The 27,902-nt window shown below is 50.3% G+C and overlaps 1 long non-coding RNA gene and 1 pseudogene across 1 annotated transcript; one reads left to right on the top strand and one right to left on the bottom strand.

Annotated features, from left to right (window-relative positions):
• Window positions 1–239: 239 nt before the first annotated feature.
• Window positions 240–27,041, top strand: LOC143806120 (uncharacterized). Its single transcript, XR_013221395.1, has 2 exons — window positions 240–496; window positions 24,429–27,041. It is a non-coding gene; the product is annotated as an uncharacterized LOC143806120 (long non-coding RNA).
• LOC143808950 (FK506-binding protein-like) lies at window positions 7,274–23,112 on the bottom strand (annotated as a pseudogene).
• Window positions 27,042–27,902: the final 861 nt, after the last annotated feature.

The raw sequence follows: 27,902 nt of genomic DNA, 5'->3' as shown, positions 1-27,902 counted from the left end.
TGGGGCATTTCGGCCCCACTCTCTTCCCTGGTGCCAATTAAATCCCCTCATGGTTCGGTGTGCGGAGCTTTTAAATCGGGGAAGTCCTTACTAAGGGTCACCTGATCCAGTCCAACACAAAAGGTCCTTCCCCCGGCAAATCTTCCAGCACACTTTGGTTCCGCTTGATTTCGGCTGGCCAGCAGATGGCAGTGTCTCCTCACATCTTGCACTGATTTTCCAGAGCTCTCATTGCTTTTTCTTACATTCCTCCCCCTTTTTGCTCTCCAGCTCTCGGGGGAAGTGGAATTCTTTTGGGCTCCAAGATCCCCCACAGGCAGGCCTAGGTCAGCCAACAGCTGTGCGCATTACTGAGTCTTGTGCTGTATCTGGGACCAGACAAATGAATCCTGAGCCTACGGGCTCGGGGGAGTCCTGGTATTGGCCCGCTCAGTCAAGCGGAGTTCTTCCTGCAGAGGCGCTGCTGGGGTACATTGAGACCTGGGCACTGGAGGTGGTAAGTTGACTCCAAGTTCATTTTCTGTCCCACTGAGAGCGGCAACAGCATCTCCGGTGAACTCAATCGCCCGGCAGGTCATTCTTCCTCTTCCTCCTAGACTGCCTTTTGGGGGACCTCAGACACTTCTGTTGGGGGCCCCTGCCTCGGTGCGGTCTTCTGCTTCAGAAGAGCAGGGTCGCAGCATATTTCTGTGCAACACCGGAGGTGCCAAGGCGTCATCTCCCTCAGGTCTAAACCAGACAACCATAATGGGCACCCCCGTTTCCTCCTTTCTCGATTCGCAGTCTCTTGAAATATGCCCCCTTCCACCGCCGGTCGAATACTCTCGCCCGCGTTCCACTGATGAGGGGACTGGAGGGAACGACTTTCCAGCTCTGACCTCCTCTCAGGTGAGGTCGGAGGATCAGCCGAAGAGTTGGCGGCAGGGGTCCCCTTGATGCTGCACAGCTCACCTTGAATGCCCCGAATCTCTTGAGTTGTCTTCTGCCCCCAGTCAGGCTCAGTACGTGTTGACTCATGGGTGACCACTTCATAACTCTAGACCATGGCAGTGAGAACAGGGGTCTCTCTTGCCAAGTATCTAGCTTCAACCTCAAGAAAGCCCAGACCGGGATTCAGGCGTAGGCGATCCTTTAAGATCTGCTTCAGAGAGGGATCCTTCAATCCAGCAACAAGTTTGTCCCGAAGCCCTTCATCTAAGGGACCCAGTCTTCGGTGCCCGTCTTGGGTCTTTTTGGTGATATGGGTCATCACTTCCTGCAATGCATTAACATACTGAGCTACGGTCTAACTTTCCCTGTGGACCCACAGGAACAACCACATGCAGAGGTGCCCTGGGTCTTTAGTTTCACCATGCATACTCCAAAATTTTTATCACCTTTTCCACAGTGTCAGGATCCCTAGGTAGGTGGTATATAACCCTCTGCTAGGCCTCCCGGTCAAGGGTCATGAGGGCTAACGCAGCCTGAACGGAAGGGATCAGGGGATACATGTGTAGCATGCTTTTCAGCCTCTCTACCCAGTCCCACAGCGACGCGCTGCTCCCCGTGAACTTGGGAAGGTTGATGAGCATAGCCCCTTGCCGGACTCGGTCACAGAATGGTCGGTCATCTCTGTGTTTGAATGTTGCATCCTGCTGACTACACCAAGTGTAATGCAGGTGTCTGGATTCAACGAGCAGAGATCATGAGGCAGGAAACAACCAGGGGTTGTGATATTGGTAATTTTATACATCAGTAACTTTTGAATAATTAGGGTTAGCAAATATGCAATTTAATAATATAGAGCAGGGCTCCCCAACCTGTAGCTCAGGAGCCACATGTGGCTCCCGGCCCCATGAATTGTGGCTCGCGACTGTCTCCCAGCTTGATGCATTAGGTCCAGGTCTAGCAAACAGGTATGAAGACTGCATCTCAAAATGGTGAATTTTGTGAGTAGCCCTGCATAGAATTGCAGATCTGGATGCACATTTACTGGTCTTAGGGGTTTAGAGATGTTTTAGGTATGATACGCTGGAGGTTTGTACTACCTGTTAGAGGAGGTGCTCAAAGCTGGATGTGACAGTGTGTTGGGAGAATACTGAATGGGGGTATTGTGGCAACCCCTGGATCTCAGTGTACTGCTCTGGAGTGATTTCTGTGGAAAAGCTTTGGTTATCATTATACCTGTAATGGGGGCTTTGGTTGACACTAATTTGAAGGGGGCGGCAGCTGGATGTGGCTCGCGACCCTCTCTCAGTGCTGAATGTGGCTCGCGACCCTCTCTCTAAGCTGAATGTGGCTCTCAAGGTCAGAAAGGTTGGGGACCACTGATATAGAGGATCACAACAGGTTTCCTATAAGCAAGAAAGTCTTTCAGTACTTAACGTTAGTGGTGCGCCCAGTCTTGGGAATCATCACATGAGTTGTTACTCGAAGTTGTGGCCCTTGCGGGGGTCACCGGGTTTTCTGCCTAGGCCACAAGTCTCTTCCTGACGTAGTCTGTTAAAGCCCGCTGAGCCTCCAACCGGCCCCCTCTCATCCTGTAATCCTAGTCCCAGCTGACTCCGGTACCGTAGGTGATAGCTGGAAGTGAAGGCCCTGCTCACTCGCCCTATTCCTCCTCTCTGGTAGGCGTGCCTCTCCTGTTGCAGTCGCCACATGGCTCTTCTTCGCTTGACTGTTGGTGGAAGTCTCTCAGGCTCGGGGCAGAGAGGACCGGGCTTCAGCTCGACAGGCGTAGTCGGACCTTGGAGCCTTGACCAGCGCAGGGCGCAGATTCCAGCTCTGACCAGTGTAAGCCGTACTCGGGGATATGTTCCGGGAGATCCGGACCTTGCCAGGTGGTGACCGACACCTGGGTAGCACAGACTTCTCGCTGTGGCCTATCAAGCTGGTCTCAGCGGTGTCTCTTGGGCATGTCTGCCCCGTTCTCTTCCGTGGCGCCAATTCTCGTGGTTGGGCACGCTGGGCTTTTATATCAGGGAAGTCCTTACCTAATCCAGTCCAGCAAACAAGGTCCTTCCCCCCCGTCAAATCTTCCAGCACACTTTGGTTCCGCTTGATTTCGGCTGGCCAGCAGATGGCAATCTCTCCTCATTAATGGCACATCCTGCACTAATTTTCCAGAGGTCTCATGGCTTTTTGTTACACTGGCAGTGCAGGACCTTAGGTATCCACGGTTACGGCAACTGATATAGTGACAGCTAGTTCCTAATGGATACATACCTCCCAACCATCCCGGATCCAGCGGAACTGTCCCAATTTTGACAGTCAGCCCCGCGATCCCGGGCGGGACATTAGTTGTCCCGCACTGGTTGGGAGGTGTATACATCACCCGGTCAGCTCCCTGAGCCCCTGCACCCGCACACCACATATTGGCTCCTCTGTGCGCACAGGACCTGTGATGAAGTCACAGGATGGGAGGAGTCAGGGGGTCACATGATCGGGAGGACCTCCGTGTACAGGACTCTGCTGGTTGTCATGGTGCTGGAGGAAGGTATTGGTAAGCGTATGTGTGAAGTCAGGAGGTGTTTACAGTGTGGATGTAGCATAGCCGTGTGTGTACGAGGTGTATGGATCGGAGCAGCGTGTGAAAGGTGTATGGAGCGGAGTCGTGTGTGTAAGAGGTGTACGGAGCGGAGCCATGTGTGTACGAGGTGTGCGGAGCAGAGCCATGTGTGTACAAGGTATACGGAGTGGAGCAGCATGTGCAATGTGTATGGAGCGGAGCCGTGTGTGTACGAGGTGTATGGAGCGGAGCCGTGTGTGTACGAGGTGTATGGAGCGGAGCCGTGTGTGTACGAGGTGTATGGAGCGGAGCCGTGTGTGTACGAGGTGTATGGAGAGGAGCCGTGTGTGTACGAGGTGTATGGAGAGGAGCCGTGTGTGTATAAGGTGTATGGAGCAGAGCCGTGTGTGTACGAAGTGTACGGAGTGGAGCCGTGTGTGTACGAGATGTATGGAGAGGAGCCGTGTGTGTATAAGGTGTATGGAGCGGAGCCGTGTGTGTGCAAGGTATACTGAGCGGAGCAGCGTGTGCAATGTGTATGGAGCGGAGCCGTGAGTGTACGAGGTGTACGGAGTGGTGCCGTGTGTGTTCGAGATGTATGGAGCGGAGCCATGTGTGTATGAGGTGAATGGAGCGGAGCCGTGTGTGTGCAAGGTATACGGAGCGGAGCAGCGTGTGCAATGTGTATGGAGCGGAGCCGTGAGTGTACAAGGTGTACGGAGTGGTGCCGTGTGTGTTCGATATGTATGGAGCGGAGCCATGTGTGTATGAAGTGTACGGAGCGGAGCCATGTGTGTATGAAGTGTACGGAGCGGAGCCATGTGTGCAAGGTATACGGAGCGGAGCAGCGTGTGCAATGTGTACGGAGCGGAGCTGTGTGTATACGAGGTGTACGGAGTGGAGCAGTGTGTGTACGAGATGTATGGAGAGGAGCCGTATGTGTATGAGGTGTACGGAGCAGAGCCGTGTGTGTGCAAGGTATACAGAGCGGAGCAGCATGTGCAATGTGTATGGAGCGGAGCCGTGAGTGTACTAGGTGTACAGAGTGGTGCCGTGTGTGTAAGAGATGTATGGAGCGGAGCCATGTCTGTATGAGGTGTACGGAGCGGAGCCGTGTGTGCAATGTGTACGGAGCGGAGCAGTGTGTGCAATGTGTACGGAGCGGAGCAGTGTGTGCAATGTGTACGGAGCGGAGCTGTGTGTGTACGGAGTGGAGCCGTGTGTGTGTGAGGTGTACGGAGTGGAGCCATGTGTGCAAGGTATACGGAGCGGAGCAGCGTGTGCAATGTGTACGGAGTGGAGCCGTGTGTGTATGAGGTGTACGGAGTGGAGCCGTGTGTGTATGAGGTGTACGGAGTGGAGCCGTGTGTGTATGGGGTGTACGGAGCGGAGCCGTGTGTGTATGGGGTGTACGGAGCGGAGCCGTGTGTGTATGGGGTGTACGGAGCGGAGCCGTGTGTGTATGGGGTGTACGGAGCGGAGCCGTGTGTGTATGGGGTGTACGGAGCGGAGCCGTGTGTGTATGGGGTGTACGGGGCGGAGCCGCGTGTGTATGGGGTGTACGGGGCGGAGCCGCGTGTGTATGGGGTGTACGGGGCGGAGCCGCGTGTGTATGGGGTGTACGGGGCGGAGCCGCGTGTGTATGGGGTGTACGGGGCGGAGCCGCGTGTGTATGGGGTGTACGGGGCGGAGCCGCGTGTGTATGGGGTGTACGGGGCGGAGCCGCGTGTGTATGGGGTGTACGGGGCGGAGCCGCGTGTGTATGGGGTGTACGGGGCGGAGCCGCGTGTGTATGGGGTGTACGGGGCGGAGCCGCGGGTGTATGGGGTGTACGGGGCGGAGCCGCGGGTGTATGGGGTGTACGGGGCGGAGCCGCGGGTGTATGGGGTGTACGGGGCGGAGCCGCGGGTGTATGGGGTGTACGGGGCGGAGCCGCGGGTGTATGGGGTGTACGGGGCGGAGCCGCGGGTGTACGGGGCGGACGCTGGTTGTGTCGGATCGGAGCAGATATTGCTCCTCGCTCTAACACTGACTGGCACAGGAGGTCTTTATCAGTGGCGTATCACAGCTGCAGCGACGTGAGCAGTCAGCGGCGCAGCTGGATGACACCATTCAGCGCCGTGGGAGTGGAAACTGCCAGCTGCTGCGAGGGAGCGCGGTGAAAGGTGTGTGTGTGTAGTGATGGAGAAGGCAATGATGTGGGTGGGGTAACCATGTGTGGCCATTATACTGCACCCAGCATTGTGTGGGGCCATTATACTGTATGGAGCATCGTGAGGGGCCATTATACTGTACCCAGCATTATGTGTGGCCGTTATACTGTACCCAGCATCGTGTGGGGCCATTAGCCTGTACAAAGCATCATGTGGGGCCATTATACTGTATGGACCATCACGTGGGGCAAGTATATTGTATGCAGCATCATGTGGGGCCATTATACAGTATGGAGCATAATGTGGCCATTATACAGTATGGAGCATCATGTGTGGCCATTATACAGTATGGAGCACTATGTGTGGCCATTATACAGTATGGAGCATCATGTGTGGCCATTATACAGTATGGAGCACTATGTGTGGCCATTATACAGTATGGAGCACTATGTGTGGCCATTATACAGTATGGAGCATCATGTGTGGCCATTATACAGTATGGAGCACTATGTGTGGCCATTATACAGTATGGAGCATCATGTGTGGCCATTATACAGTATGGAGCATCATGTGTGGCCATTATACAGTATGGAGCGTCATGTGTGGCCATATTTTTTTTGTTTATAACTATTGTTTATGAAATATGAAACATTGTGATCAGAAGTGCTAAATGGGTGTGATTGGGGCGTGACTAGTTTTGAAATGGGTGTGGTCAGAGGTGTGGCCTAAAATTTGCCGCTGCGCGCGCCGCTGACTTTGTCCCTCTTTCCCTTCCTCGAAAGTTGGGAGGTATGATGGATATCTAAGGTCCTGCAACGCCTGCACGTGAGGAAAGAGAGACAACAAATCAGAGCAACTATACTACATTTCTAATTGGAGGTATTTTCTAATATTATTATTATTATTATTACAGCTACTACATATTGGGATAGGATCCTGGAGATGGGAATACCCCTTTAACCCTAACTCTCCTAAATACGCCATCACTAATCATGCATATCACAATGCACATTACAACAGCCCATGTGTCTTCAAGGGGCAATGTTGTAGCATGTCCACCTCCTTACAACAACAGCGACCAGGGTTGGGGAACAATTGCCTTAATGTCTCATATTCTTCAAAGTCACAACAGTCCGTGTCTGGTTCTTAAGTCAATGGGGCAATAGGATATCATCCTTTTATCATGCAGGTGTCAGCGGTGGTGGTGCCAGTGTTGCCTTGGTTTGGGAGACAGATGGGCAGGAAACCTCCAAGGACCATGGTGTAGACTTACTAAGCAGAACTAGGGCCACAGAAGCTGATAAGTGACAAGAATGGGTCCTGCCCTATCTTCTCCCCATGGGTCATTAACATGGCAAGGGATTGTTATTATGACAATGTAGAAGGCATGCAACAAAGTAGACGTAAAAATAAATAATATACTTTGTTTGTACATGGATATCAGCCAAGCGTCCAGTGAGCCACTCCATACATTGGTGCATCTATGGACAATCTCCCCGAGGCAAACAAAGCAGGAGTCAGTCCTCTCACCAGAGTCAGAGTTGCAGTGCAGGCCCCCAGTAGTCACCAGATCGCAGCCCTTCAGGTGATGTTGGACTAGTGGGCTTATTGAGCATCGAGGCACTGTGCCATGTCACCTTCTCTGTGTGAATTTATGGCTATGAATTAAAGGAACCTTTTCCCTAAAGTTACTGATCTGCGCCTGCTCGCTCTTCTGCTTTTCCCTGACTTTGATGATTTCTCTTCTTTCCTATTTGTTTGCCAGATCCAGTTTCATCACTTTTTCTAAATCTGCCCTTGCACCCATCCAGTCTGACATGCCCGCTCTAGCCATGCCCCTCCTGTACAAAGCTTTCAGGTGGTCAGGGTCCTTGTCGAGAACTCGGGTGCATCTCACCTCAGCCTCACGTAATCTTCCCTTCTTGACGTCACAAGCCACCAGGTTAGAAAGCAGGGCAACCTTCTCCTCTTCTGCATCTCCAGGCATACAGACCAGAAGTCTGAGCGCTCGGGTATATCGTCTTTCTGCCCCTTCGAGGTTCCCGTCTCTGTACGCCTTCCCACCTGACTCCCAATCTCTGACTGCCCACTTAATCTTCTCACTCACATCTAATTCCCATGCCTCCTTTCCATTTTTTGAAACTCTCTAATCGCAAGACAAACTGAAAGCCCTGTACATGGTCTACTCTGCAGACTTCTCCAGGGACCATGGTCTCAAGATATTGGCCAAAGAGACGGTCCCGACTTGAATCATCTTCCCCCAATTCTATCTGTACCCAACAGCCTGCAGAATACCCAGCGTCTATGGTATTAGGGTCACTTCCAGGAATATGGGGCACCTGGCACCTTCTTTGGGTTTATCCATGTCTGATTCTGGCTGTAGGATGGTTTTGGTGAAGCTCCCGTCTAGGAAGGTTGCCCTAATAGTTTGTCCACCCCTCCTTCAGGTGGCCGTGCACCTTAGATAGCAGAAGATCCTGTAGGCCTCCATACACAATAGACTTCATGAACCCACCGATATCGACCAATAAACTAATGCATACATTGGCCTCCGACAAAATCATCTGTCGGGGGAACAAAAACAGTTGGAAAGTTCAATTTTACACACCCGATAAGGCGCCGCTCTCTTTGTTCTCCCTAAAGACAACACATAAATGCTCGCCGAGTGTATGGGGGAGTTGGGAGCGATGAACGGACACTTTAACCTTTAGGAATGTGCCCTAAGACTACAGACCCCCATACACATTAAATTACAGGTGATCGAATCCGCTCTTTTCAACAGTCCCAAAAACAACGAACAGCGCAGAGGTTGAGCATGCACATCTCTGCTCCATCTATATATATAATTGTCTAAGGGGTACTTCCTTCTTTGTCTGTCTGTCCTTCTGTCGGCAACTTCCGTCACGGATATTCATTTGCTGATTGGTCTCGCCAGCTGCCTGTCATGGCTGCCGCGACCAATCAGCGACGGGCACAGTCCGATTAGTCCCTCCCTACTCCCCTGCAGTCACTGCCCGGCGCCCGCTCCATACTCCCCGCAGTCACGGCTCACACAGGGTTAATGCCAGCGGTAACGGACCGCGTTATGCCGCGGGTAACTCACTCCGTTACCGCCGCTATTAACCCTGTGTGACCAAGTTTTTACTATTGAGGCTGCCTATGCAGCCTCAATAGTAAAAACATCTAATGTTAAAAATAATTAAAAAAAAATAACAAATCATTATATACTCACCATCCGCCGCCTTTCCGACTCTCCGGTGACCGGTCCATGCAAGCGGCAGGTTCCAGTGCTAAGGTTGGTGTGCGACAAGGACCTGCCATGACGTCACGGTCATGTGATCACGACGTCATCACAGGGCCTGCGCGAGAAGGACCTGCCGTGACGTCACGGTCATGTGACCGCGAAGTCATCACACCCTCAGACCGGAAGCTGCCGCCTGAACCGAACACAGGCGACAGAACTACAAGGGGCCCCTCGGAAGGTGAGTATATGTTTATTTTTTATTTTTCAACCTGTGACATACGTGGCTGGGCAATATACTACGTGGCTGGGCAATATACTACGTGGCTCTGTGCTATATACTACGTGGCTCTGTGCTGTATACTACGTCACTGGGCAATATACTATGTGGCTCTGCTGTATACTACGTCACTGGGCAATATACTACGTGGCTCTGTGCTGTATACTACGTTGCTGTGCAACATACTACGTCACTGGGCAATATACTACGTGGCTCTGTGCTGTATACTACATCACTGGGCAATATACTACGTCACTGGACAATATACTACGTGGCTCTGTGCTGTATACTACGTCACTGGGCAATATACTACGTCACTGGGCAATATAATAAGTAAATGGGCAATATACTACGTCACTGGGCAATATACTACGTGGCTGTGTGCTGTATACTACTTCACTGGGCAATATACTACGTCACTGGGCAATATACTACGTGGCTCTGCTGTATACTACGTCACTGGGCAATATACTACGTGGCTCTGCTGTATACTACGTCACTGGGCAATATACTACGTCACTGGGCAATATACTACGTCACTGGGCAATATACTACGTCGCTGGGCAATATACTACGTGGCTGGGCAATATACTACGTAACTGGCCAATATACTACGTGGCTCTGTGCTGTATACTACGTGGCTGGGCAATATACTACGTAACTGGCCAATATACTACGTGGCTCTGTGCTGTATACTACGTAACTGGGCAATATACTACGTCACTGAGCAATATACTACGTGGCTCTGTGCTGTATACTACGTAACTGGGCAATATACTACGTCACTGAGCAATATACTACGTGGCTCTGTGCTGTATACTACGTGGCTGGGCAATATACTACGTAACTGGCCAATATACTGCATGGCTCTGTGCTGTATACTACGTCACTGGGCAATATACTACGTCACTGGGCAATATACTACGTGGACATGCATATTCTAGAATACCCGATGCGTTAGAATCGGGCCACCATCTAGTCTATATATACACTGCTCAAAAAAATAAAGGGAACACTAAAATCCCACATCCTAGATATCACTGAATGAAATATTCCAGTTGTAAATCTTTATTCATTACATAGTGGAATGTGTTGAGAACAGTAAAACCTAAAAATGATCAACGTAAATCACAACTAATATCCCACGGAGGTCTGGAGTTGGAATGATGCTCAAAAGCAAAGTGGAAAATGAAGTTACAGGCTGATCCAACTTAAGTGGAAATGCCTCAAGACAAGGAAATGATGCTCAGTAGTGTGTGTGGCATCCAGGTGCCTTTATGACCTCCCTACAACACCTGGGTATGCTCCTGATGAGGCGGCGGATGGTCTCCTGAGGGATCTCCTGCCAGACCTGAACTAAAGCATCCACCAACTCCTGGACAGTCTTTGGTGCAACGTGACTTTGGTGGATGGAGCAAGACATGATGTCCCAGATGTGCTCAATCGGATTCAGGTCTGGGGAACAGGAGGGCCAGTCCATAGCTTCAATGCTTTCATCTTGCAGGAACTGCTGACACACTCTAGCCACATGAGGTCTGGCATTGTCCTGCATTAGAAACCCAGGGCCAACCGCACCAGCTTATGGTCTCACGAGGGGTCTGAGGATCTCATCTCGGTACCTAATGGCAGTCAAGCTACCCCTGGTGAGCACATGGAGGGCTGTGCGGCCCTCCAAAGATATGCCACCCCACACCATTACTGACCCACTGCCAAACCGGTCATGCTGAAAGAGGTTGCAGGCAGCAGATCACTCTCCACGGCGTCTCCAGACTTTGTCACGCCTGTCACATGTGCTCAGTGTGAACCCGTTTTCATCTGTGAAGAGCACAGGGCGCCAGTGGCGAATTTGCCAATCCTGGTGTTCTGTGGCAAATGCCAAGCGTCCTGCATGGTGTTGGGCTGTGAGCACAACCCCCATCTGTGGATGTCGGGCACTCAGACCATCCTCATGGAGTCGGTTTCTAACCGTTTGTGCAGACACATGCACATTTGTGGCCTGCTGGAGGTCATTTTGCAGGGCTCTGGCAGTGCTCCTCCTGTTCCTCCTTGCACAAAGGCTGAGGTAGCGGTCCTGCTGCTGGGTTGTTGCCCTTCTACGGCCCCCTCCACATCTCCTGGTGTACTGGCCTGTCTCCTGGTAGCGCCTCCAGCCTCTGGATACTACGCTGACAGACACAGCAAACCTTCTTGCCACAGCTCGCATTGATGTGCCATCCTGAATGAGCTGCACTACCTGAGCCACTTGTGTGGGTTGTAGAGTCCGTCTCATGCTACCACGAGTGTGAAAGCACAACCAACATTCAAAAGTGACCAAAACATCAGCCAGAAAGCATTGGTACTGAGATGTGGTCTGGGGTCCCCACCTGGAGAACCACTCCTTTATTGAGGGTTCTTGATAATTGCCAATAATTTCCATCTGTGTCTATTCCATTTGCACAGCAGCATGTGAAATTGATTGTCAAACAGTGTTGCTTCCTAAGTGGACAGCTTGATTTCACAGAAGTTTGATTTTCTAAGAGTTAAGGTACCGTTACACTAAACGACTTACCAACGTTCACGACCAGCGATACGACCTGGCCGTGATCGTTGGTAAGTCGTTGTGTGGTCGCTGGGGAGCTGTCACACAGACAGCTCTCTCCAGCGACCAACGATCTGGGGCATGACTTCAGCATCCTTGAAACTGTCTTCAACGATGCCGAAGTCCCCCTGCAGCACCCGGGTAACCAGAGTAAACATCGGGTTACTAAGTGCAGGGCCGCGCTTAGTAACCCGATATTTACCCTGGTTACCATTGTAAAAGTAAAAAAAAAAAAAAAAACACTGACGTCACCGCTGTGCTCTGCTTTACGGCCGTCGCTGACACAGTCAGTGCGGGAAGCTGACGGCGGGGGACGTGACAGACATCGGAATGTGAGTATGTAGTGTTTTTTGTTTTTTTTTTAACTTTTACAATGGTAACCAGGGTAAATATCGGGTTACTAAGCGCGGCCCTGCGCTTAGTAACCCGATATTTACCCTGGTTACAAGTGAACACATCGCTGGATCTGCGTCACACACGCCGATCCAGCGATGACAGCGGGTGATCAGCGACCAAAAAAAGGTCCTGATCATTCCCTACGACCAACGATCTCCCAGCAGGGGCCTAATCGTTGGTCGCTGTCACACATAACGAGATCGTTAGCGGGATCGTTGCTACGTCACAAAAAAGCGTGATGTTGCAACGATATCGTTAACGAAATCGTTATGTGTGAAGGTACCTTTAGATTCTGTTGTTTAAGTGTTCCCTTTATTTTTTGAGCTGTGTATGCATATCACTGGAGATGGCTGCTCTTGTCATTTTGCTGCTGCTGCTGCTGTGAGATCAGCAGGAAGTTCAGGGTAAGGATCAAGCGGATGAAAGGGGGCTGGATTTCGCAGCATGCTCTGCAGCCCCCCTGACTCCAGCACTGCAGGAAGCTTGAGTAACAGTGGATCACAAACAAGCAGAGGCACAGAGAGACAGTCAGCAGGGCGACACTCGCACACAGAGAGACAGTCAGCAGGGCGACACTCGCACACAGAGAGACAGTCAGCAGGGTGACACTCGCACACAGAGAGACAGTCAGCAGGGCGACACTCGCACACAGAGAGACAGTCAGCAGGGTGACACTCGCACACAGAGAGACAGCAGGGCGACACTCGCACACAGAGAGACAGTCAGCAGGGCGACACTCGCACACAGAGAGACAGCAGGGCGACACTCGCACACAGAGAGACAGTCAGCAGGGCGACACTCGCACACAGAGACAGTCAGCAGGGTGACACTCGCACACAGAGAGACAGTCAGCAGGGCGACACTCGCACACAGAGAGACAGTCAGCAGGGTGACACTCGCACACAGAGAGACAGCAGGGCGACACTCGCACACAGAGAGACAGTCAGCAGGGCGACACTCGCACACAGAGAGACAGCAGGGCGACACTCGCACACAGAGAGACAGTCAGCAGGGCGACACTCGCACACAGAGACAGTCAGCAGGGTGACACTCGCACACAGAGAGACAGTCAGCAGGGCGACACTCGCACACAGAGAGACAGTCAGCAGGGTGACACTCGCACACAGAGAGACAGCAGGGCGACACTCGCACACAGAGAGACAGTCAGCAGGGCGACACTCGCACACAGAGAGACAGTCAGCAGGGTGACACTCGCACACAGAGAGACAGTCAGCAGGGCGACACTCGCACACAGAGACAGTCAGCAGGGTGACACTCGCACACAGAGAGACAGCAGGGCGACACTCGCACACAGAGAGACAGTCAGCAGGGCGACACTCGCACACAGAGAGACAGTCAGCAGGGTGACACTCGCACACAGAGAGACAGCAGGGCGACACTCGCACACAGAGAGACAGTCAGCAGGGCGACACTCGCACACAGAGAGACAGTCAGCAGGGTGACACTCGCACACAGAGAGACAGCAGGGCGACACTCGCACACAGAGAGACAGTCAGCAGGGCGACACTCGCACACAGAGAGACAGCAGGGCGACACTCGCACACAGAGAGACAGTCAGCAGGGCGACACTCGCACACAGAGACAGTCAGCAGGGTGACACTCGCACACAGAGAGACAGTCAGCAGGGCGACACTCGCACACAGAGAGACAGTCAGCAGGGTGACACTCGCACACAGAGAGACAGCAGGGCGACACTCGCACACAGAGAGACAGTCAGCAGGGCGACACTCGCACACAGAGAGACAGCAGGGCGACACTCGCACACAGAGAGACAGTCAGCAGGGCGACACTCGCACACAGAGACAGTCAGCAGGGTGACACTCGCACACAGAGAGACAGTCAGCAGGGCGACACTCGCACACAGAGAGACAGTCAGCAGGGTGACACTCGCACACAGAGAGACAGCAGGGCGACACTCGCACACAGAGAGACAGTCAGCAGGGCGACACTCGCACACAGAGAGACAGTCAGCAGGGTGACACTCGCACACAGAGAGACAGTCAGCAGGGCGACACTCGCACACAGAGACAGTCAGCAGGGTGACACTCGCACACAGAGAGACAGCAGGGCGACACTCGCACACAGAGAGACAGTCAGCAGGGCGACACTCGCACACAGAGAGACAGTCAGCAGGGTGACACTCGCACACAGAGAGACAGCAGGGCGACACTCGCACACAGAGACAGTCAGCAGGGCGACACTCGCACACAGAGACAGTCAGCAGGGTGACACTCGCACACAGAGAGACAGCAGGGCGACACTCGCACACAGAGAGACAGTCAGCAGGGCGACACTCGCACACAGAGAGACAGTCAGCAGGGCGACACTCGCACACAGAGAGACAGTCAGCAGGGTGACACTCGCACACAGAGAGACAGTCAGCAGGGCGACACTCGCACACAGAGAGACAGTCAGCAGGGTGACACTCGCACACAGAGAGACAGCAGGGCGACACTCGCACACAGAGAGACAGTCAGCAGGGCGACACTCGCACACAGAGAGACAGCAGGGCGACACTCGCACACAGAGAGACAGTCAGCAGGGCGACACTCGCACACAGAGACAGTCAGCAGGGTGACACTCGCACACAGAGAGACAGTCAGCAGGGCGACACTCGCACACAGAGAGACAGTCAGCAGGGTGACACTCGCACACAGAGAGACAGCAGGGCGACACTCGCACACAGAGAGACAGTCAGCAGGGCGACACTCGCACACAGAGAGACAGCAGGGCGACACTCGCACACAGAGAGACAGTCAGCAGGGCGACACTCGCACACAGAGACAGTCAGCAGGGTGACACTCGCACACAGAGAGACAGTCAGCAGGGCGACACTCGCACACAGAGAGACAGTCAGCAGGGTGACACTCGCACACAGAGAGACAGCAGGGCGACACTCGCACACAGAGACAGTCAGCAGGGCGACACTCGCACACAGAGAGACAGTCAGCAGGGTGACACTCGCACACAGAGAGACAGTCAGCAGGGCGACACTCGCACACAGAGACAGTCAGCAGGGTGACACTCGCACACAGAGAGACAGCAGGGCGACACTCGCACACAGAGAGACAGTCAGCAGGGCGACACTCGCACACAGAGAGACAGTCAGCAGGGTGACACTCGCACACAGAGAGACAGCAGGGCGACACTCGCACACAGAGAGACAGTCAGCAGGGCGACACTCGCACACAGAGAGACAGTCAGCAGGGTGACACTCGCACACAGAGAGACAGCAGGGCGACACTCGCACACAGAGAGACAGTCAGCAGGGCGACACTCGCACACAGAGAGACAGCAGGGCGACACTCGCACACAGAGAGACAGTCAGCAGGGCGACACTCGCACACAGAGACAGTCAGCAGGGTGACACTCGCACACAGAGAGACAGTCAGCAGGGCGACACTCGCACACAGAGAGACAGTCAGCAGGGTGACACTCGCACACAGAGAGACAGCAGGGCGACACTCGCACACAGAGAGACAGTCAGCAGGGCGACACTCGCACACAGAGAGACAGCAGGGCGACACTCGCACACAGAGAGACAGTCAGCAGGGCGACACTCGCACACAGAGACAGTCAGCAGGGTGACACTCGCACACAGAGAGACAGTCAGCAGGGCGACACTCGCACACAGAGAGACAGTCAGCAGGGTGACACTCGCACACAGAGAGACAGCAGGGCGACACTCGCACACAGAGAGACAGTCAGCAGGGCGACACTCGCACACAGAGAGACAGTCAGCAGGGTGACACTCGCACACAGAGAGACAGTCAGCAGGGCGACACTCGCACACAGAGACAGTCAGCAGGGTGACACTCGCACACAGAGAGACAGCAGGGCGACACTCGCACACAGAGAGACAGTCAGCAGGGCGACACTCGCACACAGAGAGACAGTCAGCAGGGTGACACTCGCACACAGAGAGACAGCAGGGCGACACTCGCACACAGAGACAGTCAGCAGGGCGACACTCGCACACAGAGACAGTCAGCAGGGTGACACTCGCACACAGAGAGACAGCAGGGCGACACTCGCACACAGAGAGACAGTCAGCAGGGCGACACTCGCACACAGAGAGACAGTCAGCAGGGTGACACTCGCACACAGAGAGACAGTCAGCAGGGCGACACTCGCACACAGAGACAGTCAGCAGGGTGACACTCGCACACAGAGAGACAGCAGGGCGACACTCGCACACAGAGAGACAGTCAGCAGGGCGACACTCGCACACAGAGACAGTCAGCAGGGTGACACTCGCACACAGAGAGACAGCAGGGCGACACTCGCACACAGAGAGACAGTCAGCAGGGCGACACTCGCACACAGAGAGACAGTCAGCAGGGTGACACTCGCACACAGAGAGACAGCAGGGCGACACTCGCACACAGAGAGACAGTCAGCAGGGCGACACTCGCACACAGAGAGACAGTCAGCAGGGTGACACTCGCACACAGAGAGACAGCAGGGCGACACTCGCACACAGAGAGACAGTCAGCAGGGCGACACTCGCACACAGAGAGACAGTCAGCAGGGTGACACTCGCACACAGAGACAGTCAGCAGGGCGACACTCGCACACAGAGACAGTCAGCAGGGTGACACTCGCACACAGAGAGACAGCAGGGCGACACTCGCACACAGAGACAGTCAGCAGGGCGACACTCGCACACAGAGAGACAGCAGGGCGACACTCGCACACAGAGAGACAGTCAGCAGGGCGACACTCGCACACAGAGAGACAGTCAGCAGGGTGACACTCGCACACAGAGAGACAGTCAGCAGGGCGACACTCGCACACAGAGACAGTCAGCAGGGTGACACTCGCACACAGAGAGACAGCAGGGCGACACTCGCACACAGAGAGACAGTCAGCAGGGCGACACTCGCACACAGAGACAGTCAGCAGGGTGACACTCGCACACAGAGAGACAGCAGGGCGACACTCGCACACAGAGAGACAGTCAGCAGGGCGACACTCGCACACAGAGAGACAGTCAGCAGGGTGACACTCGCACACAGAGAGACAGCAGGGCGACACTCGCACACAGAGAGACAGTCAGCAGGGCGACACTCGCACACAGAGAGACAGTCAGCAGGGTGACACTCGCACACAGAGAGACAGCAGGGCGACACTCGCACACAGAGAGACAGTCAGCAGGGCGACACTCGCACACAGAGAGACAGTCAGCAGGGTGACACTCGCACACAGAGACAGTCAGCAGGGCGACACTCGCACACAGAGACAGTCAGCAGGGTGACACTCGCACACAGAGAGACAGCAGGGCGACACTCGCACACAGAGACAGTCAGCAGGGCGACACTCGCACACAGAGAGACAGCAGGGCGACACTCGCACACAGAGAGACAGTCAGCAGGGCGACACTCGCACACAGAGACAGTCAGCAGGGTGACACTCGCACACAGAGAGACAGCAGGGCGACACTCGCACACAGAGAGACAGTCAGCAGGGCGACACTCGCACACAGAGAGACAGCAGGGCGACACTCGCACACAGAGAGACAGTCAGCAGGGCGACACTCGCACACAGAGAGACAGTCAGCAGGGCGACACTGGCACACAGAGAGACAGTCAGCAGGGCGACACTGGCACACAGAGAGACAGTCAGCAGGGCGACACTGGCACACAGAGAGACAGTCAGCAGGGCGACACTCGCACACAGAGAGACGGTCAGCAGGGCGACACTCGCACACAGAGAGACGGTCAGCAGGGCGATACTCGTACACGGAAGAGACAGCAGGGCGACACTCGCACACAGAGACAGTCAGCAGGGTGACACTCGCACACAGAGACAGCAGGTGACACACAGGACACGAGCTACATGGTGAGTACTGTGCGGTGTGTCAGATGATTGGATGTGCGCAGTGGGAGTGGAGTTAAGTGCAGTATAACACGCAGACGGGTTTTACGTTTTCATGTGAACTAACCCTAGAGACGGCGGATGAGAAGTTTCCAGAACACTTTGGGTCCGATTCACTATTACACTTGCACTTTTTTTTTTTATCTTATTTTTCTCTTAAGTTTTTGCCTTTTTTTTAGGTCTATTTGACACGAGCTCGCCAGGTTTGCTTCTCTTTAATGTTCACCAATGTGGGCGAGGTTTAGGGCTTCACAGATGTTTTCCGCTGATTTATTAATTACTACTTTTTAAACAGTTTCACAATTTGGCGCCAATGTCCTCCCCTCATTCTTGGAGCACTTTTCTGCTCGCCAGAAATTTTGCAGCATTTTCTATGATTTTCTGCTCAAAACAGTTGCAAAATGGGTTAAAGACAAATGTGAAAAGCTTTTTTACTTTGAAGAAATATGGAACAAATAATTCTTCTTAATTCGTTCCTTCCATCTCCTCTCTCAGTACTATCTATGCCCAGATAAGACCCCAACATTGACTTTTAGGATTGCTATCTCCATAAAGCAGCACTAGGGGGGGCGCTGTTCTCATCCTCTGTGAAGAGGCTTTTTACATAATACACTGCCACGAGTTTGTATGTTCTCCCCATGTTTGCGTGGGTTTCCTCCGGGTTCTCCGGTTTCCTCCCACACTCCAAACACATACTGATAGGGAATCTAGATTGTGAGCCCCGATGGTCGATATAAACAAAACAAATAATATATGATTTGCTGTTCTCTGTTTTGCCTGCAACAGGATAGTGCATGCAGTGAGCAACAGCGGCCTCCAGGGGGAGTGTTGTAACAATATAATCATGAAATTTACAAACTCTGGAATTGGAGAATTTGTGCAGATAATAATAATTTGATAATAATTTTTATTTCTATAGCACCAACATATTCCGCAGCAAACCATATCCCGTAGTCATAACAGGATGAAAATAGTTTATTATTAACAAAATACAAAGTGAATGAACAAAAGAGAAATCTAAATCCCATCAGTATCCGATGACCTCCCGTCTCCTCCATCATCAGTATCTGGTGACCTCCCGTCTCCTCCATCATCAGTATCTGGTGACCGATCGTCGCCTCCATCATCAGTATCTGGTGACCGATCGTCGCCTCCATCATCAGTATCTGGTGACCGATCGTCGCCTCCATCATCAGTATTTGGTGACCGACCGTCGCCTCCATCTTCAGTATTTGGTGACCGACTATCGCCTCCATCTTCAGTATTTGGTGACCGCTCGTCACCTCCATGATATTTCCAATCCTCTTGGAGATCTGACCTCATGTCTTCTGTGTGCCTCCCTGATGTTATTACATGACGGATAAGTATCTACCTGGATTTCTCAGCATTAAGGACATCGAGAAATTTTATGATTCGGCTGAAAACATCTGGAAACCACCAAACTTCACCCGCAATGTTAAATAAAAATCACCCTCAATAAAAATAAACTGGCGCATACATATAAAATAATCCTTAAAAAAGGCACAAATTAAAAGAAAAATGAAGCACAATCGAAAAGCAAGCAAAAAAACACTAAAAACTAGAAAAAAAAGTGCAAATGCAATAATGAATTGTGTATAAACATAAATCAGGTCGACTTCTTTAAACGGGATCTGCCAGTAGGAGCCACCCTCCTGTGCCGTCTGTATGGATGAATATGAATAGAATAATACCTCGATATGTGTGATCTGATGACCAGTTCCCGACAACGCGTAAATTAAAATTTTGTTTGTTTCATCCTTTTCTGAGATCTATAACTTTACATTTCCATCACTGGAGCTGTATCAGCACTTTTATTTATTTTTTTTGCATGGTGAGCTGACATTTTTATCGGTACCATTTTGGGGTACGTACATTTTGATTGCAGTTTTTGGTGGGATTGATTATCCTGAAACAAAAAAAATGCAATTCTGGTTCTTCGAAAAAAATGTTTTCTTAACGTACGTTTTAAATTATTTTATTTTTGATATTTTTTACAGACTTGTCGATACCATATATATTTATATATTATAGCCAGGAAAAGGGGGTGCGCTACATTATCGAGCATATTCCTTATGTCGCCTTTCATGCCCTGAACCTGGATCACAGTAGACTGATAGTTTGTTGTTATTCCTTGACCTTTTTGTAACTCCTCCCACATGTCCATTGCAGTTTTACATTTGAATTTATGCATAATTTGCGCATCGCTTATATTAATGGAGATGGCGCTTTGTGGTTTCTGATTCTTTTCTATCCATGCTTCCGGTAGTGGATCCGGTCTCAGCTCCTGTGTATGTAATGCATGACTGCTGCATTTCGCGCAGTGGCAATTTTTAGGCCACACCTCTGACCACACCCATTTCACAACTAGCCACACCCACATCCACGCCTCACCCACAGCCATTTAGCACTGCTGATCACACTGTTTCATAAACAATTATAAACAAAAAAATTTGGTCACACAGTGCTCCATACTGTATAATGGCCACACAGTGCTCCATACTGTATAATGGCCACACATGATGCTCAATACTGTATAATGGCCACACAGTGCTCCATACTGTATAATGGCCACACATGATGCTCCATACAATATAATGGCCCCACATGATGCTCCATACTGTATAATGGCCACACATAATGCTCCATACTGTGTAATGGCCACACATGATGCTCCATGCTGTATAATGGCCACACAGTGCTCCATGCTGTATAATGGCCACACAGTGCTCCATACTGTATAATGGCCACACATGATGCTCAATACTGTATAATGGCCACTGTTATGACCCCAATGGCAGAGGGTCTCAGAAATAATTACTAAGTCTGCAAACACAAAAAACCAGCTCATAGGGCAGTGGTAACTGAGCTGACCATATATCTAATCCTAGCACCACAAATAGCAGCAGCCGGGGAACGTGCCTACGTTGGTTCTAGACGTCTCGCGCCAGCCGGAGAACTAACTAACCCTAGAAGGGAAAAGAAAGACCTCTCTTGCCTCCAGAGAAAAGACCCCAAAAGTTGGATACAAGCCCCCAACAAATAATAACGGTGAGGTAAGAGGAAAAGACAAACATAAGAATGAGCTAGGTATTTAGCAAAGAGAGGCCCACTAGCTAATAGCAGAATATAGTAAGATGACTTATATGGTCAGCAAAAACCCTATCAAAATATCCACGCTGGATATTCAAGAACCCCCGAACCGTCTAACGGCCCGGGGGGAGAACACCAGCCCCCTAGAGCTTCCAGCAAAGTCAGGAATCACATTTAGTACAAGCTGGACAAAAATACGAGCAAAGCAAATAACCAAAAAACAAAGAAGCAGGACTTAGCTTAATTTTGCACGAACCAGGAACAGCAGACAGGAGTAAACAGAAAGGATCTGATTACAACAATGCCAGGCACTGGACTAAGGATCCAGGAAGTTTATATAGCAACACCCCTGGACTAACGACCCAGGTGGGTGCCAAACTGAGGAAAGACAATCCCAGAGTCATATCACTAGTAACCACAAGAGGGAGCCAAAAAGTCTAATTCACAACAGGCCACACAGTGCTCCATACTGTATAATGGCCCCACATGATGCTCCATACAGTATAATGGCTCCACATGATGCTCCATACAGTATAATGACCCCACATGATGCTCCATACTGTATAATGGCCACACATGATGCTCAATACTGTATAATGGCCCCACATGATGCTCCATACAGTATAATGGCCCCACATGATGCTCAATACTGTATAATGGCCCCACATGATGTTGCGTACAGTACAATGGCCCCACATGATGCTCAATACTGTATAATGGCCCCACATGATGTTGCGTACAGTATAATGGCCCCACATGATGCTCCATGCTGCATAATGGCCACACATGATGCTCCATACAGTATAATGGCCCCACATGATGCTGTGTACAGTATAATGGCCACACATAGTTACCCCACCCCATCATTGCCCTCACACCCCCATCATTGCCTTCTCCCCAACTCCCATCATTGCCCTCTCCATCACCCCACACACACACCTCCCTCGCAGCAGCCGGCAGCTTCCTCTCCCACGGCGCTGAATGATGTCATCCAGCCACGCCGCTGACTGCTCACGTCGCTGCAGCTCTGGTACGCCACTGATAAAGACCTCTCTGTGTCTCCTGTGCCAGTGTCAGAGAGAAGATCAATATCTGCTCCAAACCGACACAGCTAGCGATTGCGCAAGCTGTTTAAAGCGGCAGTACATTTGGTCTGAGGCCATGCGGGAAAAGGAGGTCTGTACTAGATGTAATGCCATGCCTGGTACCTCAGGTCCACAGACCATAATACTAGGTGTAACACCTGGTACCTCAGGCCCACAGACCATAATACTAGGCGTAACACCTGGTACCTCAGGCTCACAGACCATAATACTAGGCGTAACACCTGGTACCTCAGTCCCACAGACTGACTAGGTGTAACACCTGGTACCTCAGGCCTGCGGACCATGATGCTAGGTGTAACGCTTGGTACCTCAGGCCTGAGGATGTTTAGATAATTTCACCATTTGCTTGCACAGCACCTCCACCAGAGTTTTGCTTTTAGGATGGGTAATGGGAGTTTCATCCGCCATGGGTGACTCTGGAAACCTCGGCCGAGTCCTCAGTCAGAATTAATAATGCAATAAAGCTGTAAGGTATAGAAAACAGAAAAAGCGTTTATTGCCATAGCAACAAGAAGGCAGAAGTGGTAGGCCCAACACCCCACACAAAGTGATTACTCTGACAACAAGCAATAATAGTCCCCAATGTCGGCAGCTTAGGTGGTCTCAACACACCAAGGCTGAGATTAATGAGGACATGGACTGTCCATAAGATTTCAGTCTCACTTTATAGTCAGTCTTTGCCTTTTATCTACAGTCAGAGGGGAAACAGAGGAATTTATCAGGTCTCCTGTCCTTAAAGGAGTTTTCCTTCTTTAAGAAAAGTGGACCCCAAACACTTTTATATATGATTAGGATTGTGTTCACTCACTAAACACTCCTCATTGGCGTCCCTCACAGAGGGCCCTTCGTAAGTGTCATGCATCGTTTTATCCTCGTAGGTTAGGTGTCAGGAACTGATTGTTCCTCAAAGGGGTTATGCACAGTTGGCTCCTCATTGGCATTGCAGGCTCCTCATAGACGTCACTCAAGGAGGGTTCCTCGTAGGCATCAATCATGGAGGGTTCCTCGTAGGCATTGCTCGTGGATGACTCCTTGACAAGGAGTCCTTGTTGAGGTCACTCATGGAAGGCTGCTCATTGGCATCGCTTGTGGATGGTTCCTCCTAGGCGTCGTTCGCAGAGGGCTCCTCGTTGTTGTCACCCGTGGAGAGATCATCTTAGTCATCAATCGAAGAGGGCTTCTTGTTGGTGTTGCTCATGGAGGGATCCTCATAGGCGTCAAACGCGGAGGGCTCCTCGGCATTGCTTGCGGAGGGCTCCTTGTAGGCATCAATCATGGAGGGCTCCTCGTGGGCATCACTTAGGAATTTCGCACAATGACTTTGTCAACTTAGAGAACTGCAAGAAACAACTGGAGCTCACTGATAATTAACAAAGAAACTTCAAGCACAGGGCCTCAGGGCAGGATTCTCATACCCAAGTATGTGGCAGAAAATCATAGATCAGGCAGCAATGTCTCGAGAGATTTTCCTTGTAGGCAGAGGTCAGTCAGTTGCGTTCTGTGTCTGTTCTCCTGACAGGCTGAGGTCTGTAGCTGAGCTTTGTAGTTCTCCACACTGTGTCCTCTTTTCTCACCTTACCCCTCAACCTTTTCCACAGCCACTAACAATTTCTTCACACATGAATTCATCTTTTCTTTCACTACTTCATACTGCTACCTATCCCTCATACTTTACACTGCTGCTCCACTTACTCAGATTCACTGCTGTGTATAACATAAAAAAATAGTGTTTGGAGAATAATTACAAGCGAATAAACCATCAATTAAAAAAAAGATGTGCCTCCTGGGGGCCCCAAACCTGCTGGATATCAAACTGTCATCAACAGAATGTGGCACAGAAAGCATCAGGAGGCGAGCGATGAATGAATTACGTGACTCAGCCGGTGCCACCTGATGCCAGCCTCTCGTCCTCCAGATGGCTCTGCCATTCCTTGGCTGAAGTGGCCAAACATTTTCTATTCTTTCTAGAAGCAGGAAACCTATAATTTGTGACATGGCTGCTCTCTCGCGTGTGCCAGGCGTGGTCACAGAGCCGAGGCTAATGCGTGCGCCTCTTGTACTCCCATCAAGATAAGCGTACGCAAAAACAGTCTTAATGAAACGGCCACTAAGTGTTTGACTTGTATACTATTGTGTTTACCCCAAGTTTACTTTATTTTTTTCTGTCTTTTTATGTAGGATGTAAGAAGGACTCTGCAATAAGGTCACCCGTGACTTCCATCCCATTAATGTCTCACGCAACGTAAGAATCCCCCACTTTTCTATGTGACGACTTTCATCCAACTAGGTGTACAGAGTTTGGGAGAAGTGAGGCCGGCTGCTGAATAAAGAGCTAAATGCCTAAATCCTGGATGCGGCAGTCACTTATATGTGGATAACACTGTCGTGAAGCAGCAAGGCCGGCGGTAGAGTGACTTTACATATGCCACTAGACAAAAGTACTGCCTAATCATTGAGTTCAGGTTTTTCATTGGGTCCCATTGTGCCTCTTTGAGCAGTCTGTCTTTAGACATTTCTGAAAGAATGGGTCGGTCTAGAGAGCTCACTGAATTTGAGCGTGGTACCGTAATAGGATGCCACCGGTGTAAGAAGTCAGTTCGTGAAATTTCTTCCATTCTCCATATTCCACGATCAACTGTGAGTGGTATTATTGATAAATGGAAGCGTTTAGGAACCATAGCTACTCAACCACGAAGTGGCAGACCACGTAAAGTGACAGATCTGGGTCGCCGAGTGCTGACGCAGATAGTACATAAAAGTGACCAACGTTCCGCCGACTCCATAACTGCAGAATTCCAGAACACCTCTGGCATCAACATCAGCACAAAAACTGTGCGCCGGGAGCTCCATGAAATGGGTTTCCATGGCCGAGCGGGGGCGTGCAAGAAAGACAATGTAGTAAAGTCTCAGTCACCAGTGGCCTCCACCCCATTAACTTCAGTTAAGACAGAAGAATCCTCCAGCATCTCCACTTCTACAGCCTCGTCCAATAATTTGGACCATATTAATTAGCCCCATACCCAAAGTCAAGGTGCTGAAAAATGTGATGTGGGCTTCAAAAAGTTTATAACTTCCCTACAAAGCAGAAGAATGATCCTTGGCCCAGGAGCCCCTGTGTACACAAGTGGGGAGGAGGTACGATCTGGAGAGGGACTGTAAAGACTATTGCTACTATAATACTGTCCTGACCGGCACCAGCTCACGCTCTATAAGTCGAATGCTCGTTTGGTTCCAGCTTGACAATTCAGCCTTGTGAGGCATGACTCTCTATGTTGCCCGCCACCAACCTGGTAAATCTGAGTCACATTAATTCGACAAGGACTTGTGTAAAGAAAGGAGAGAAAGAACAAGGCTACGATGAAGGACCATCTATCAAGACAGAGCCGCTAAAGCCGCTGCAAAACTGGAGCGGTCCACACGGTCAGATGCTGCACTTCTCTATGCGTCTGATGACATCGCAGATCTTTCCTCTCTACGTGATGGTCGGTGTCAACATGGCACCGGCTTCCAAAATGTTACAACCAGCTATTTCCTCTCTCCGGCATGGCAGAGAACATCAGAGGTTTGCAGGACTTATCCATTGGAAATTAACAGAGAGCTAGAGCCTACTGCACGTTACGTCTTTGCTGCAGGGACTATATGTGACACCATTGGTGGTCACAGACAGAAGAGGGCCACTGTGCAAGAACAACACATGGGCCCATTGCAGTCAAACAAGTCATCATAATGCACAATTCCACCTGGTTTGAAGTTGGCAATGGGCCCCCTTACCTTTTGGGGCTCCTGTTGCACCAATGATATGACCGCCCATGTATGACACCATGCTAGCCTTTTAAGAGCTGTGAAAAATGGGAGAAGATCGTATATTGCATTTCATGAATAATACTCTTAACTTGGTTCAACCCAAATGAGGGGAAGCCTACAAGGCAGAAACCCTTGAGGATCACATCCCGTTCCATTGTGGCAGAGTTGTGCTACATTGCGGACTTTGTTGAAGTTGGTACCTGCATGGCGGTTTGCACGTCGGCATTGGAGTAAAGGCTTCTGCACAACGAATCACATTCACGTCTGCTCCACGTGAGCTTGGGACATTGACGAGAGCTTTTCCTCTGTATGAAAGAGGAATGTTTGCAGTTTTTGTTACTAACGCGTTTTGTTTCCTAAGTTTGGATATCTGTTTGCACAGGACGAAGCACTGAGGTCTCCGGTTCACTGGTGGAGACACCTTTGATTTATCTTTCAAGTAATGTTTTGTATTAATCACTAATATGGCGTGTGTATACATCATGTTGTGGAATTTATAGGGCCTCGAAGATGCAAAAAAAAGTTGCCCTGTGCTTTAGTTCCTATGTCAGTGCTAGCCCGCTATCATATGTCTATATGAGACTTACGAGGGAAAGGATAGACGGCATCTAATAAAACTTGTATGGAGGTCACATATAGCACTCTGTCTGCTCTGGAGGAATAAGTCTCCTAAATCCATGGGTCCGTTACTTTTTCATGAAATAAGTCTATGATTGACCCGGAAGGCAGATTCATGTGTATATTTTGTTCTCTCTCCAATGTGACAGGTCTGTTAGTGACACTTTATATAACCCCTACGTTACTCCAGATATTCTCAAGAAAAAGCTTCTTTTTTTTTTTTCTTTTTTAAATATCCAATCTTCCCAAAATTCCAATTCTTCTGCTGAAAGATTTTAAAGCCTCATGGCAAACTACATTACGTAAAAGGGGGTCGAAATCTAAAATCTTTCTCCAATATCTAGAAGTGAGAAAACAAAACAAGGAAAACTAGAAAAAAAGTTGCAGTCGGGTTCTCCGCTGTCTCACTATTTGACAGTTGTGTAAGACTTCCAGCTCCTGCGGGTGAGCTGCGGGCATCTTTGGACGTATAGTGGACATGGAATTTCTTAAAATCCCATCCACTATGCTGCAATATCTGTACGCTGTGAGTTGGATTCTGCACAAGTACAAAGCGTCCAACTCGCAGCGCTTACTGATCGTCTCCACATACCCTTGAAGGTTCAGTGACATCATGCCCATTTATCTCTTGAGTTTATGTTTTAAGAAGAATGGCAAAGATTAATCTTCTAAACATTGTACTTAAAAACTATACTGTTGTAAAATGTGGACCTATTGAATTTTTTGTTTTCTCTAAAAATGTTTTGTACTAAAAATGGAAAATTATATGTTGTGGTTTTCAATAAAAATAATCTGACATAATAAAAATATTGTAACTGTTCAAGAATACAACTACTATAACACTGACCCTTATGTACAAGAATATAACTATAATACTGCTCCCTATGTACAAAATTTTAACTACTATAATACTGCTCCTATGTACAAGAATATAACTGCTATAATACTGCCCCTATGTACAATATTATAACTACTATAATACTGCTCCCTATGTACAAGAATATAACTACTATAATACTGCCCTCTATATACAAGAATATAAGTACTATAATACTGCCCCTATGTACAAGAATATAACTACTATAATATTGCCCCTTATGCACAAGAATATAACTACTATAATACTGATCCCTTTGTACAAGAATATAACTACTATAATACTGCCCCTATGTACAAGAATATAACTACTATAATACTGCTTTTATGTACTATAATATACGGTAACTACTA

Source organism: Ranitomeya variabilis, chromosome 2 (genome assembly GCF_051348905.1).
Source record: "Ranitomeya variabilis isolate aRanVar5 chromosome 2, aRanVar5.hap1, whole genome shotgun sequence".
Lineage (NCBI taxonomy): Eukaryota > Metazoa > Chordata > Amphibia > Anura > Dendrobatidae > Ranitomeya > Ranitomeya variabilis.
The sequence above is the reverse complement of the archived record's forward strand: the minus strand, read 5'-3'. Positions and strand labels throughout refer to the sequence as shown.